General features: G+C 39.8%; 1 long non-coding RNA gene across 1 annotated transcript; it reads right to left on the reverse strand.

The window, feature by feature from the left end:
• Window positions 1-11,079: 11,079 nt before the first annotated feature.
• LOC147030184 (uncharacterized) lies at window positions 11,080-12,872 on the reverse strand. The gene is made up of 2 exons (XR_015055766.1): window positions 12,524-12,872; window positions 11,080-12,249 (listed from the first exon to the last, which is right to left on the reverse strand). It is a non-coding gene; the product is annotated as an uncharacterized LOC147030184 (long non-coding RNA).
• Window positions 12,873-13,292: the final 420 nt, after the last annotated feature.

Genomic DNA, 13,292 nt, shown 5'->3' on the forward strand with positions numbered 1-13,292 from the left:
TCATATTTGTGAGGAGATAATTGAGTGAGAGCTCAAAGTTCGGGATCATTGTCATCTTACTGGAAAATATAGAGGTCCAGCTCATTCCCGTTGTAATCTTAATTACAAGCCCCCAAACTTTATTCCTGTCTTTCTTCACAACAATGCTCTCGATGACACACATCTTTTTATAAATGAACTTTCAAAGACATCTGGAGATATTTCTACCATTCCTAACACAGATCAAAAATACATTTCATTCACAAAAACAATTCATACATCCCCCATAACCCAAATCAGATTTCTTGACACATACAAGTTCATGGCAAGTCCATTATCTAACTTAGCATCAAATATTAAAAACTTACCGAATCTCAAATCACATTTCTCAAATCAAGAAGAGATTGATCTCTTATCACAAAAGGGAATATATCCGTATGACTACATGGATTCATTTGAGAAGTTTAAAGAAACACAACTTCCTTCACGGGAAAGTTTCTATGGCAAGTTGAATAAAACTCATATTTCCGATAGAGATTATACACAAGCTAAAAAGGTTTGGGAGAATAATATAAAGAATCTTGGAGAATATCTTGATATGTATCTTAAAACTTATGTATTGTTATTGGCTGATGTGTTTGAAACTTTTAGAACAGTCTGTCATAATAAAAATTCTTATGGATTAGACCCCGCTCACGATTACACAGCCCCGGGTTTGGCTTGGAGTGCGATGTTAAAAATGGCAAAACAGAATTTGGAATTAATCAGTGATATAGATATGCTATTAATGATAGAGAAGGCTAAAAGAGGAGGAATATCTCAAGTATGTTCCAAGAGATATGCTAAAGCAAATAACAAATATCTTTCTGATTATCTATCTATAATTCCAGCAATGTGTGTGTGTGTGTGTGTGTGTGTGTGTGTGTGTGTGTTTGTGTGTGTGTGTGTGTGTGTGTGTGTGTGTGTGTGTGTGTGTGTGTCTGTGACTGCTGTTTCTCGACAACCACTGGTCCGATCTAATTGAAACTTGCCAGCTATATTGCTGGGGACCTGAGTATGTGCCTTTTCAAGGTTTGATATGAATCGGACAAGTACTTCCCAAGTTATGGCCATTTATTTACCAAACCAATGACAAGACACGTTGCTGCGGCCATTTATTTACCAAACCAATGACAAGACACGTTGCTGCGGCTATTTATTTACCAAAGCAATGACAAGACACGTTGCTGCGGCCATTTATTTACCAAACCAATGACAAGACACGTTGCTGCGGCCATTTATTTACCAAACCAATGACAAGACACGTTTCTGCGTAGGCGTGGCTGCGTAGGCTGGTGCGCAGCCAGCCGACGACGTCACGGGCCGTGCCGGTTACGATGGGGAAAGGGCGCCTTAGTTACCATGGCGTAGGAGTGGCAATGGTCAATGGCAGCGAATGTCATGGCAAGCAAAGACAGGGAGATAAACTAGATTTTAATTAACTCTGTGTGTAAGTATCTCAGCAGTTGTTACTTCAATGCAAGCGATAATTCGTGCAATGCATGTGAACATTCCGTACGGGCACGCACCACTTCCTGATAGTGATGGCTTACTGTATTCTAATAATTTCTCCATTTCTTATGCACATTTATAGATAAACACAATGCCCCAATCCAGTCGTCATTTACGAGAGCGAAGGAACGGCCTATGTGGTTGTTTGAAAGTACATATATATTTTTTTGGTTTGCACATATGGCCACGCACATACGGGCAAGTGCGTACAGCCATGCAGGTACAGGCACGTGAGAGCGAAGGAACAGCCTGTGTGGTTGTTGTTTCTGGCTCGCGGTTTTAAAGTTTTTTTTATTTTTAAAAAAAATTGGGGGGGGGGGGGGTTTGCACGCACGGCCACGCACATATGGGCACACGAGAGCGAAGGAATGGCCTGTGTGGTTGTTGTTTCTGGTTCGCGGTTTGAAAGTTTTTTGTTGTTTTTTTTGCACATACGGCCACGCATGTATGGGCACGTACTAGTAATAAGAATGAGGACAACTCTTACCTGATGTATTATGATGCTAACAATTTGTATGGGTGGGCTGTGTCTCAATCTATACCTTTAGGAAAACTTAAATGGGTTAAAGAAAAACATTATGAAAAAGTTTTACAAGACATTGTTGTCTCCTCTCAAAAATAATTGGATGAAGCTGAAGTTGGATATTATTTTGAGTTTGATTTAAAATATCCAGAAGAACTTCATCACAAACATAAAGACCTACCTTATGCCCCTGATAAAGAAAGTCCAAGAAAGGAATGGTTAAGTGATTACCAACAGTCATTTAATATAAAAGGTAAATCTACAGAAAAACTACTTCCTACATTAAATGATAAAAAAGAAAGTTATGTTTTGCATCAAAGGAACTTGAGACAATATTTATCTGCTGGGTTAAGATTGAGGAAAATTCATAGGATTTTGACATTTAAACAAAGTCATTGGTTAAAGAAGTATATTGATTTTAATACAAAAAAGAAGAACAGAAGCAAAAACAGATTTTGAGAAGGACTTTTATAAATCAATGAATAATGCTGTATTTGGAAAGACAATGGATAATGTTAGGAATCGACAAAACATTAGACTTGTGACATCTTGGACTTCAAAGTTAATTAATAGACCAAGTTTTGAGCGAGCAGAGGTGTTTTCAGAGAACTTTTGTGCTATTCATTTGAAAAAAAAGAGAGTATTGAAATGGATAAACCTATTTATATACAGTAGGAACATCAATTCTTGACTTGACAAAGTCGTTAAAGTATGACTATTATTATAATAATTTAAAATCAAAGTATAAGGATAATGTGTCGTTGATATATATGGATACAGATAGTTTTAAATTAGAAATTAAGACAAGTGATGTATATGGGATATTATTGATTATATATATATATATATATATATATATATATATATATATATATATATATATATATATATATATGATACAAGTAATTAAAAGTCAGGTGATGTGTTGTTTTCATCAAAGAATAAAAAGTTATTGGTAAGTTTAAAGATGAATTGGGTGGGAAAGTCATGGGTGAATTTATCGGATTGAGATCAAAGTCTTATGCTTTCACTTATATTGATAATAATAACATTGAAAGGTGTGATAAGAAGCTAAAGGGAATAAAGAAAAATATAATCAAGGAAACAATAAACTTATAACATTATTACAACTGTTTAACCTTAAAGAAGGAAGAGTACAGAAAAATGAATACAATAAGAAGTTATCAACGTCAATTATATACAGAAGATATAAATAAGAAAGCATTTGGAGCTTTTGATGAAAAAAAGATATATTTTCGAGAATGGAATCAATAATCTCCCTTTTGGTTATAAGTACAAGTGTTAAGATATTGGGTTGGGAATTTTAACGGGCTACCACCGTCTTTTTAAAGATTTATAAATGATAGAACCAAGCAATAACCAAACAAAGAGTGGAGATGTAATCAGCCTTGGTATTTAAATGGGAAACATAAAGACTGTGAGAAATATCAAATAAGTCTAATTGAAGAAATAACCGGGGTAAAAGTAGATAAAACAAATCAGCGGATAAATTTAATTACAAATAAGTTGGAGGATGTAAAGAAAGAAAAAAAATATCCTTGAATGGACTGAAAACTTTGATAGTTATCAATTGAACAATGGAAAAACAATTTACTGCAATCTCAAAATGATATGTAGCTCAGGAGGTGGCCAAATAAGACCATAAAGAGAAGTTTATCATTTCATTTCTGCACAACAAAGACACTTAAACCAAGAACCAAGTTCTAAGTTATTATTTGTGAATATACTCAATGGAAATGAATGTTATACGAAAATTAAGTTATTCCTTCAAGTAGAACATGGACAAATATTCGTTGGTTCGCTCTTTGAGTGGAGTGAAAACATGAAACGGAAGAAGTGCTTTAATCAGTAACGCTCAATCTTTCATAGTCTCAATTTTACATTTGGTTACATGAGAGGGAAGGGGATATGTGGGGAGAAAATCAGTCTCCTATTTTGGGGCTTGAGTCAGAAAGTTTTCCCCTTTTCCCCCATTCATTTCAATGGGCATCCCAGAAACCCCATTTATCATCTACTTATATTTATATTTCTTAGAGCACATAAATGTAACATAGAATGAATACGTTTTTCCCTAGAATTCTTTCGTTTTCTTCATGTTTCACAGGTGTAGTCAATTTAAGTAATCAACAGCATTAATGTAGGCTTCATTTATTTAAACTGCTTACAATTCTTTAATGTTTTTCTTTACTGAAAGGTCCAAACAGGTATATTAAATACAAAATCACTTCCACATTTCCCCCTTTTGTCCTTACAAAGGACAATACAAAATTATAGAATTGGTCCATCACCTCTCTTCAAACTTTATCTTACCTGTGTCTGGAACATGGGTTATCCTCGAAAGCAAATTTATTCTAGTCTGCCTGAGGACCCAAGTAGGTTTAAAAAAAAAAATTAAACCACTACAGGTAGCTCCTTTCCCCAATGGTTCCAAACTTATGTCTCCCAAGGTAAGCCTCTTTTCTGAGCCATTCAGGCAGCACTTTTCTTGAGTGTCCGTGGTAGGTGTTAACCATCTGGGCATATTTCATCCCTTTTGAGGTAGACCCTTGTTCATGACAACAGGAAGCTATTTCCAATGTTTCAGATTGGTCTTCATCAAATTTCAAGCAATTTTGAATGTCGGAATTAAACAACATTGGATTATATAAAAAATTTTCTCAATCAATTTTGAATGCAATTTACATGGGGAATAGAAGCAGTATAAATGCAGGTGATTCAATTTCAAACTCCAATCACATCCGCCTGGTCACATGTGGCTGTCATCATCATACAAGCTATCCTCATCATACAAATCTTCCGCTTCAAAAGTCTTTTTTTATCATCTCTGGGACCATTTCAATTTCTGAAGGCTCTGTCTCTGTAACCACCAACTGGGTCACACTTTTTGTGATACATTTTATTAATAATATTGACAAGCATTCCACAATCACAATAATAGCAACGATCAACATCAATCCAATGAAAATAAATTGTCGTATCTTTGCTCCCCATCCTCCAAACATTCCTATTAAACAACAAGAATCAAATTCCCATCCTTTGTTGGAGTCATGGTATTTTGCACCCTCTGCCTTAATTTTGGCAAGTACATTATCAATTTACCCTGAGTTATCAAGGATATATGTGCAACATTCAGACCCAATAATTGCACAAGAAGCATTTCATCATTTTTTTTCTGCTATCTCTGATAGTTTCCTCTCTATCAAATTTAAAACTTGAAGTACAAATACCCTTGATCTTTGTCTTTTTACGACCTTCTTTGTTACAGAATATGCAGTCGGGCTTGAATGTCTGTTTGGCTGCATCTGCTAAGGATCTCCTTGAGCTATGTGATGAGCATGATGGTTCAGGATTTTATTCAGTAGATTTGACCAAGCTGTTAAGGCTCATTGTAAAGCACTGATAACAGCATCTATGCCTATGGTATCCTTGGTTCTCCTCATATGCAATGGGTATTAGTTCACGGGTGTCTTCCACCCATGATGCAGAGCCTGACATTTTAGTCTCTTGTCAGCATATATGTTTCAGAGAAGAATGTGAAATATTCACACTTGAAAGCACTGAAGTGAAGCACGCAATCTTCTTTCTTTCTCGACTCAAAATATTCACTGTCCCTGCACTTTCCCTTCTTTGTCATCTCTCGTTGATCCATTATTCAGCTTCGGAAGGTATCAGTTAACATTATAGTGTTTTCGTTTTTGAAGCAATGCAATTCTGCATAACTACTATACATGTAGCAGCCATTTCAGCATTAATATCAAGCAGTTCTCAAGCAGCCTCCATTTCAATGAGTTCACAAACTACCTTTCAATCGCCACACAAAGAGGTGATCATGAAGAATCTTTCAGTCGTGGTCATAGCTCTTTTACTCCGGCCTGGGGTTTGAAATGAACAATGGGTGACAACTGCCGTCACTTAAATAACAGGAATCCATCTTAATTGGAAGCCATGGATCATTTTACTTAAATTTAGGCCAGTACCGGTTCCTAAAGTTCTGTCATTGGGTGCAGTTCCGAGTACTGTTAGTTGTTTTCATAACTGCTGTCTGGTCTAGCCATTTTAGCATCATTATCATGCTGATTTTCTCGTTTAATCCATCTTATAGAATATCCACACTACTCATTCCATTTAAAAGATATTGCTAATCGTGGTATTCCATTCCTCATTGAATGAGGTATGTGAGTACACACCTATCAACTATTTTTATTCAAAGTCTTTGCATGTTGGATAGAGGGAGAGAGAGAGAGGGGGGGAGAGAGAGAGAGAGGGGGGAGAGAGAGAGAGAGGGGGAGAGAGAGAGAGAGAGGGGGAGAGTGGAGAGAGGGGGAGAGAGTGGAGAGGGAGAGAGAGAGAGAGTGGAGAGAGTGGAGAGGGAGAGAGTGGAGAGAGTGGAGAGAGTGGAGAGAGTGGAGAGAGTGGAGAGAGTGGAGAGAGTGGAGAGAGTGGAGAGAGTGGAGAGAGTGAAGAGAGTGGAGAGTGTGGAGAGAGTGGTGAGTGGGGAGAGTGTGGAGAGAGTGGAGAGAGTGGAGAGAGGGAGAGAGGGGAGAGAGGGAGAGAGAGAGAGAGAGAGAGAGAGAGAGAGAGAGAGAGAGAGAGAGAGAGAGAGAGAGAGAGAGAGAGAGAGAGAGAGAGAGAGAGAGAGAGAGAGAGAGAGAGAGAGAGAGAGAGAGAGAGAGAGAGCCGAGTAAGTGTTAATTCTATGTATTTTGTATGGACGTGAATGTTATGTGCCCTTTCTTTAGCAGTTAATTGTCTTTTACATCTTCACTTATGTGAGTGGAGGTGTCTATTTTAAAACTTATAGTACAATTTTCCCATAATACAATTTTCCCAGTCCTGTTAGCATATAATTAGCATGGAATTGTGCTGCTAGACCTTGGTTTTTCAAACCCGGGGGCGCGACCCCAAGTGGGGTCGCCAAGCAAATTTTGTGGGGTCGTGGGCATCCGCTTGCAGCGAAAAAAATTGTCTATTTTCGATTGATGTTCGCTTTTACGGGATGTAATATAAATGGTTCATTCAAAGTATGGGAACCGGTACAAAATGACGCTTGTAATGGGATCCAGCCGATGTCCGGGCTCGCTGAAGCGCGGTTCATATTGGCGGGAAATTAGTGGTTTGATCTACGGCCTCTCAGACTCAGACTCTGACTCTATCATTAACGTCTATTCACGTCTCCATGTACGACTCGAGACCTTATTTGTGATGGCAGCACCGGCCACCAGCCAATCTCGAGAACGTTCTTACCAGGATAAATTTCTGGACCTTGGATTTTACTATGTGGTGGATAAAAGTGGGGCACAGAGGCCTCAGTGTGTGATTTGTTTCGTCGTGCTTTCTACGGAGTCTATGAAACAAAATAAGTTGCAGAGGCATTTGACTACAAAACATGCGCCTTATCAGGATAAGGAGAGAGCGTTCTTTGAGAGGAAACTTCTTGCACTCAAGAATACGCATCTTGATAGAGAGGGTACATGCCATCAGACCAATTCTCAGGCATTAGAGGCCTCGTATCGAGTGTCGCTCCATGTTACCAAGACGAAAAAGCCTCACTCCATTTCGAAAGAACTCGTGCTGCCATGTGCAAAGGACATGATATCATTGATGGTTGGGGAGGAAGCGGCGAAGAAACTGGCAGTTATACCCCTCTCTGACAACGCCATCCAACGCAGAATTGAAGATATGAGTCTGGACGTAACGGCTCAGGTCGTACAGAAGATCAAGGAATCGCCGTGGCACGCCATACAGTTGGACGAGTCCAGTGATATCGCATCGTACACCCAACTCATCATCTGGGTCCGCTTCATCAAGGCTGATAACTTTGTCGATGAGCCTTTGCTCATCAAACCATTGGAGGCCACCACTAAAGGTGAGGACATTTTTGGGAAAGTAGAGCAGTTTTATCGTGATCATGATCTGGACTTCGGAAAGTTGCTCGGTTCTACAACAGATGGCGCGCCAGCAATGTTAGGAGTGCGTTCTGGATTCAAGGCTAAATTGCTTGAGGTGGCTCCTCAGACCTCCATGGTACACTGCATGATTCACCGAGAAGCGCTCGCCTCTTGTACTTTGCCAGAAACCTTGCAGAGCATGCTCTCAGAAGTCGTAAAAATGGTGAATCACATCAAATTGAGCGCCCTCAACACTAGGTTATTCAGGCTATTCTGCCAGGAGATGGCTGCCGACCATAACAATTTACTATTCTACACTCAAGTCAGATGGTTATCTCAAGGAAAGCTTCTTCTGCGCATTTACGAGCTCAAAGATGAACTGAAGGAGTTCCTACGCACACAACGGAAAACGGCATGGGTAGCGTTGCTTGAGTAAGACTCTTGGCTGTCAGAACTGTGCTATCTCGTTGACATCTTTGAACATCTCAATGTCCTCAACCGCTCCATCCAAGGCAAAGACGCCAACCTCATGATTTTTCACGACAAAATGAGCAGATTTCTGGCGACTAAAATTACTGGCAGACAAAGCAGCTGTTAAGTGCTTCAGCCTTTTCCCCCATCTGGTGGAGCATCCAACGACCTGCCAGTACGATGATACTGAGCTCAACAGTCTTTCTGTGGAGATAGCACGTCACCTTCAGTCGCTCATTGAACAGTTCGAGCACTATTTCCCTGAGCTGGATGTGCAGTCCTTTTCTGTGGTTCGGGACCCTTTCACGGCTCCACTGGACTCAATTGCTGATGAAGATGATACAGCACAGACAGAGCTTGTACAGCTCCAGCAGGATTCAGGAGCGCAGGCTCTTGTGCGGACGAATTCGTTGTCGACATTCTGGTGCAAAATGCTGCCGTCGTACCCGACCCTGTCACGGCGTGCCATTAAGGTTCTCATGCCATATCCTTCATCATACTTTTGTGAGCAGTCGTTCTCCACCATGGTGGTGATTAAAACAAAGTACAGAAATCGCCTAGAAATGGAGCATGATATGATCCTGGCATTGTCACCTACTTCTTCACGAATAGAGAAGTTGGTTTCTGAAAAACAGGCTCATCCTTCTCACTGATACATCTAAATGTCATTCGGACTAAACTTCTGAAACATTCAACTGCACCATTTGGATACTGTCGGCTATTCTCCGTTTATTCGTCTATGAAAACATGACGATGGTGAATAAAGTAAAGAGTAAATGTTCTTGTGTCATATGAAATCTTATCTTATATATTATGAATTGGGTTTTGAATCTTTTGGGTCGCGCGATGTGGAGAGATTCTGAAATTGGGTCGCCACTAAAAAAAGTTTGAAAACCACTGTGCTCGACCATGCCACCACGGCCAAAAGGAAGTACAGTCACAACAACTGTAAAACACAAGTTCATAGGTCTTTGTTTGAGTTTTCTTTGTTGTCGTGAGCTTTCTTGCACCGTCTTTTACCTGGGAATAAAAACTGACATTTGTTAGAGCAATACAGAATGCAAACATGTTATAATCCATTTGGTGGATATCCATTCCCTCCATAGTTTATGCGGGTGGTTGGGAAAATGGAAATGTTGTTTTACCTGCAAGGCTCAATTCCTCTTACTACTTTACCCATAAAGTGAATTTCATTATACCTTGAGAGTTTGCAAGGTATGCCGAATCTGCAAATGAAGTCTCACATTAACACTTTAGCCACTGTGCTAGTACCTTTTCCTCGTGTGGCCATGCACCATATGAGCAAACCAAGTTACCAAAGCTTGGGGAGCCACAACGTGGCTATCGTATGACATCCAAAGCTTAACATCATTGTCAAATTCACATCCTGACAATACCCACACATCTCGCTCGCCTTCTTCAGCAGCCACCTGCAGTACGGCCACATCAAGGGTCGGAGAGTGTATGTGTCGTGTGTAAAAATATTGAGATATCAATAAACATCACCAAATCATCAAAACCTCCCGTGTGAGTTTCACACTTGATCACAGCAATACCAGAGGGTAGCAAAGTGGTTTCTAGTAGATTCACAATTAATTAGCCATTTTAAACCGGGGTTCCAGATGTTAAGAATCAACATTGCCTCCAGAGGGCACCAAAGTCATGCTCAATGCCATACGCAGAGCTAAAATTTCCCAAAACAATAGATGCATTGGTTTGTACAGTGAAAGAGGCAGTTTTTTGTGTCAGATCCATCATTTTCTTTTACCAGTAAAAGTTCTGATCCCAGCTCATTTGCTCACATTAAAGATAAATGCTTCCCTGGAAAATCGATTTTAAAAAGTCTATAAAAACATAAAAGAGATTTTTCAACGTTCAACCCGTAAACAATAATCACTGTGAGAACTTTCACAAATGTATTTCCATTCAATATTTTCAACATGATTGTAAAACCTTTAATTTTCCTTTTAATTGTAATATTTTATTATTTTATACTGCAAAGTATCCTCCTTTGCTTGAGCCGATAAAGACCATACTTATCACTGAGCATCTGTGCTGCTGACCCAGCTTCTTGATGAAAGGTGATTTTGGGTGGTTACCATTGCCTTCCCAGCAGTAGTTTGGGCAGGAATTTGTAATTTGGCCACAAAGAGTGGGCATAACAATGGTTTCCTCGCTCCATGGGAGTCACTCCAGCAAAACCTCCCTGCTGCTATGGATGTAGTGGCTTGCGAAACAATCTTTTATAATCTGACAGTAAGAACCATCAATTGCACTTTGTTAATTTTTTTTTTAACTTTATGCCAGAAATAACTCGCCAACTCCTTTGAAAAGACACCGTGAGATCCCCAACGTCCACAAACTAATGCTGGCAGATGGGACATCCAATTAACGTCCATCTGAGGGACGGCACACACATTGATGCATCGCTCTTTTCGTCTCGGAATCCCCTTCAATTCCTCACCTCCTCAGTCTCATCTCACTAATGTCTCAGACTCACAGGACAGGTGTAAGTCTGGAAATTGCTCAGAAAAATGAACCCACATGAGTGTCGATGTCAAAGGGAGTTAGACAGGTCACATGTGCAAGACAAGAGCTCCAGAATCATTGTGCACCATGTTAATGTAAATACCTCATGAACACAAATGTGAACATCGACCGGGTCAGTCCTTTATTTGAACGTTTCACTGCGAGATCATTATTTTATATTCATATTCATCATTATTATTATTTGAAATAAAGAAAATATGAAATTATGACACAATTAACTTGCACACGATATCATTTCATCATAAAACAACCATCAGTATGCAATGATCCATTATCAAGTATATTTTAAAGTATCAGAGCGGAAAACATAAGAGAGGGTTACATATTTCAGTTAACGAAGCATGGGCTAATAAAAAGATCTTCCACCAGGCCCAGATGTGCTTTGGCCAGCATGGGGATTACACCTTCATTGTTATTATTTCCATATTGTTTGAAAGTCATCTGGTTTGAAATGTTCACTGATTGGTACAGTGGGTGGTGATGAGTATTTACTAATGGATTCAGGAGAACACATTCTCAATAATGAGAAAGGCAAACAATACATTAATCAACTAGAAAAAGAGGAGGGAGAGAGGGAGGGGAGAGGCAGGAGGGAGGAGAAGCTAGGAAGAGGGAAGGTGGGAGAGCTATGCCTCACCAAACATTGCTATACCACGGGAGGGAGGGATGTGATGAGAGAGAAAGAGACAGAGTGAGAGATGAAAAAGAAGAAGAGAGAAAGGTCAAGGGTGGAGGTGGGGTTAGTAAGGAGAATGATATGTTATGCTTTATGACTGAACGCACGGACAAAAACAAACTCATGTCAGAACAGCTGGACACACAATGACACAACAGAGTTTATAATGTAATCCGCTGGCACATCTGAAAAAACGATGATGTCCCAGTTCTAGAAAATTTGTAGGAACATGAACCGAAAGTAATCACTGAAAACATGGAAGTACCAACTGCTCACATACAACCTCATGATCCCATTGAGTGTGAACATCGAAAACAAAGCATTGCGACCAGATATCACACTTATGTACAAAAAAGAAGAAGAAGGCATTGCTTATTGAGGTATTAATCGCAGTGATTTTGGACTAAACAATGCAAAAATCAAGAAAATGACCAAACACAAAGACCTCAAGAATTAAGTGAGAAGATCCTGGAAGCTGAAGAATGCCAAAGTTGAACAAGTGATAGCTGGACCTCCAGGAGTGATGGCAAAGAACCTCACAGAGATGATAAACATAGGGGCAGTACCCCTGGGTGCTCATCTGGTAGTGGCTGAAAAAGATAATCAGGCAACCACTGGTAGGCATGGATGACCCACAATATATATTATGGAGAAAAAAGTAAATACCTATAGATTATTTTTTAATGCCATGAACAAATCTTGGTACATCACAGGTGATAAAGGTTGTGGTCAAGTTTCATCAAAATTGTGTGTGTGGCATCAGAAAAGAGAGCAAATACAAATTTTGGGGGAAACCCCCCCTCCCCCAACAGTAGAATCCCTTAGACCCCAATTATTTTAAATGTCATGAACAAACTTTGGTACCTCATGGGTGGTGAAGACGGTTGTCAAGTTTCAACGGAATTGCTTGTAGTTTCTGAGAAGAAAGCAAATACATATTTTGGTGGGCAAAGCCCCTCTCCACATAGACCTCTGAAATACCAATTTTTTTAATGTCGTGAAAAACTTAAGTACATCATAGGTGGTGAATATGGCGGTCAAGTTTCATCGGAATTGTATGTGTAGTTTTGGATAAGAAAGCAAATACATATTTTGAGGGGCAACCCCCCTAAAATCCCCTGAGAGCAGATTTTTCTAATGTCATGAACAAACCTTGGTATGTCATGGGTGATGACGGTTGTCGTGAAATTTCATCGGGAGTGTGTGTTTCGTTTGAGAAGAAAGCAAGTACCTCTTTGCGGAGGCAACCCACTCCCCCCCCCACTGGTAAACTCCCTCTGTAGACCCCTTCAGACCCCGTTTTTTTATGCCATCATGGGTGACAAAGGTTGTGGTCAAATTTCATTGAAATCATAAGTGTAGCTTCTAAGAAGTTGCAAGTATTTCTGGACGGACGGATGGATGACTCGCCATCACATAAGCAACCTGGAACTACTTTTGTGTTGAGCTAAAAAACATCCCTGGGAATATTATTACAAACGAACTACAGTTGGAAGCTGTCCGGGGCACAGCAACGATCCTGAAGAGAGCCCTCGGCACAAAACTTTGAGAACAGAAAAATTCACAGCTCGGTCCATGAATCGTGACCCCTTACTGAAATTAAGGTGGATGATTTGAGCCCACCCTGGGAGGA

This window comes from Eptatretus burgeri, chromosome 3 (genome assembly GCF_056783735.1).
Source record: "Eptatretus burgeri isolate ZD-2024b chromosome 3, Ebu_testis_v1, whole genome shotgun sequence".
In the NCBI taxonomy this organism is placed as follows: Eukaryota; Metazoa; Chordata; class Myxini; order Myxiniformes; family Myxinidae; genus Eptatretus; species Eptatretus burgeri.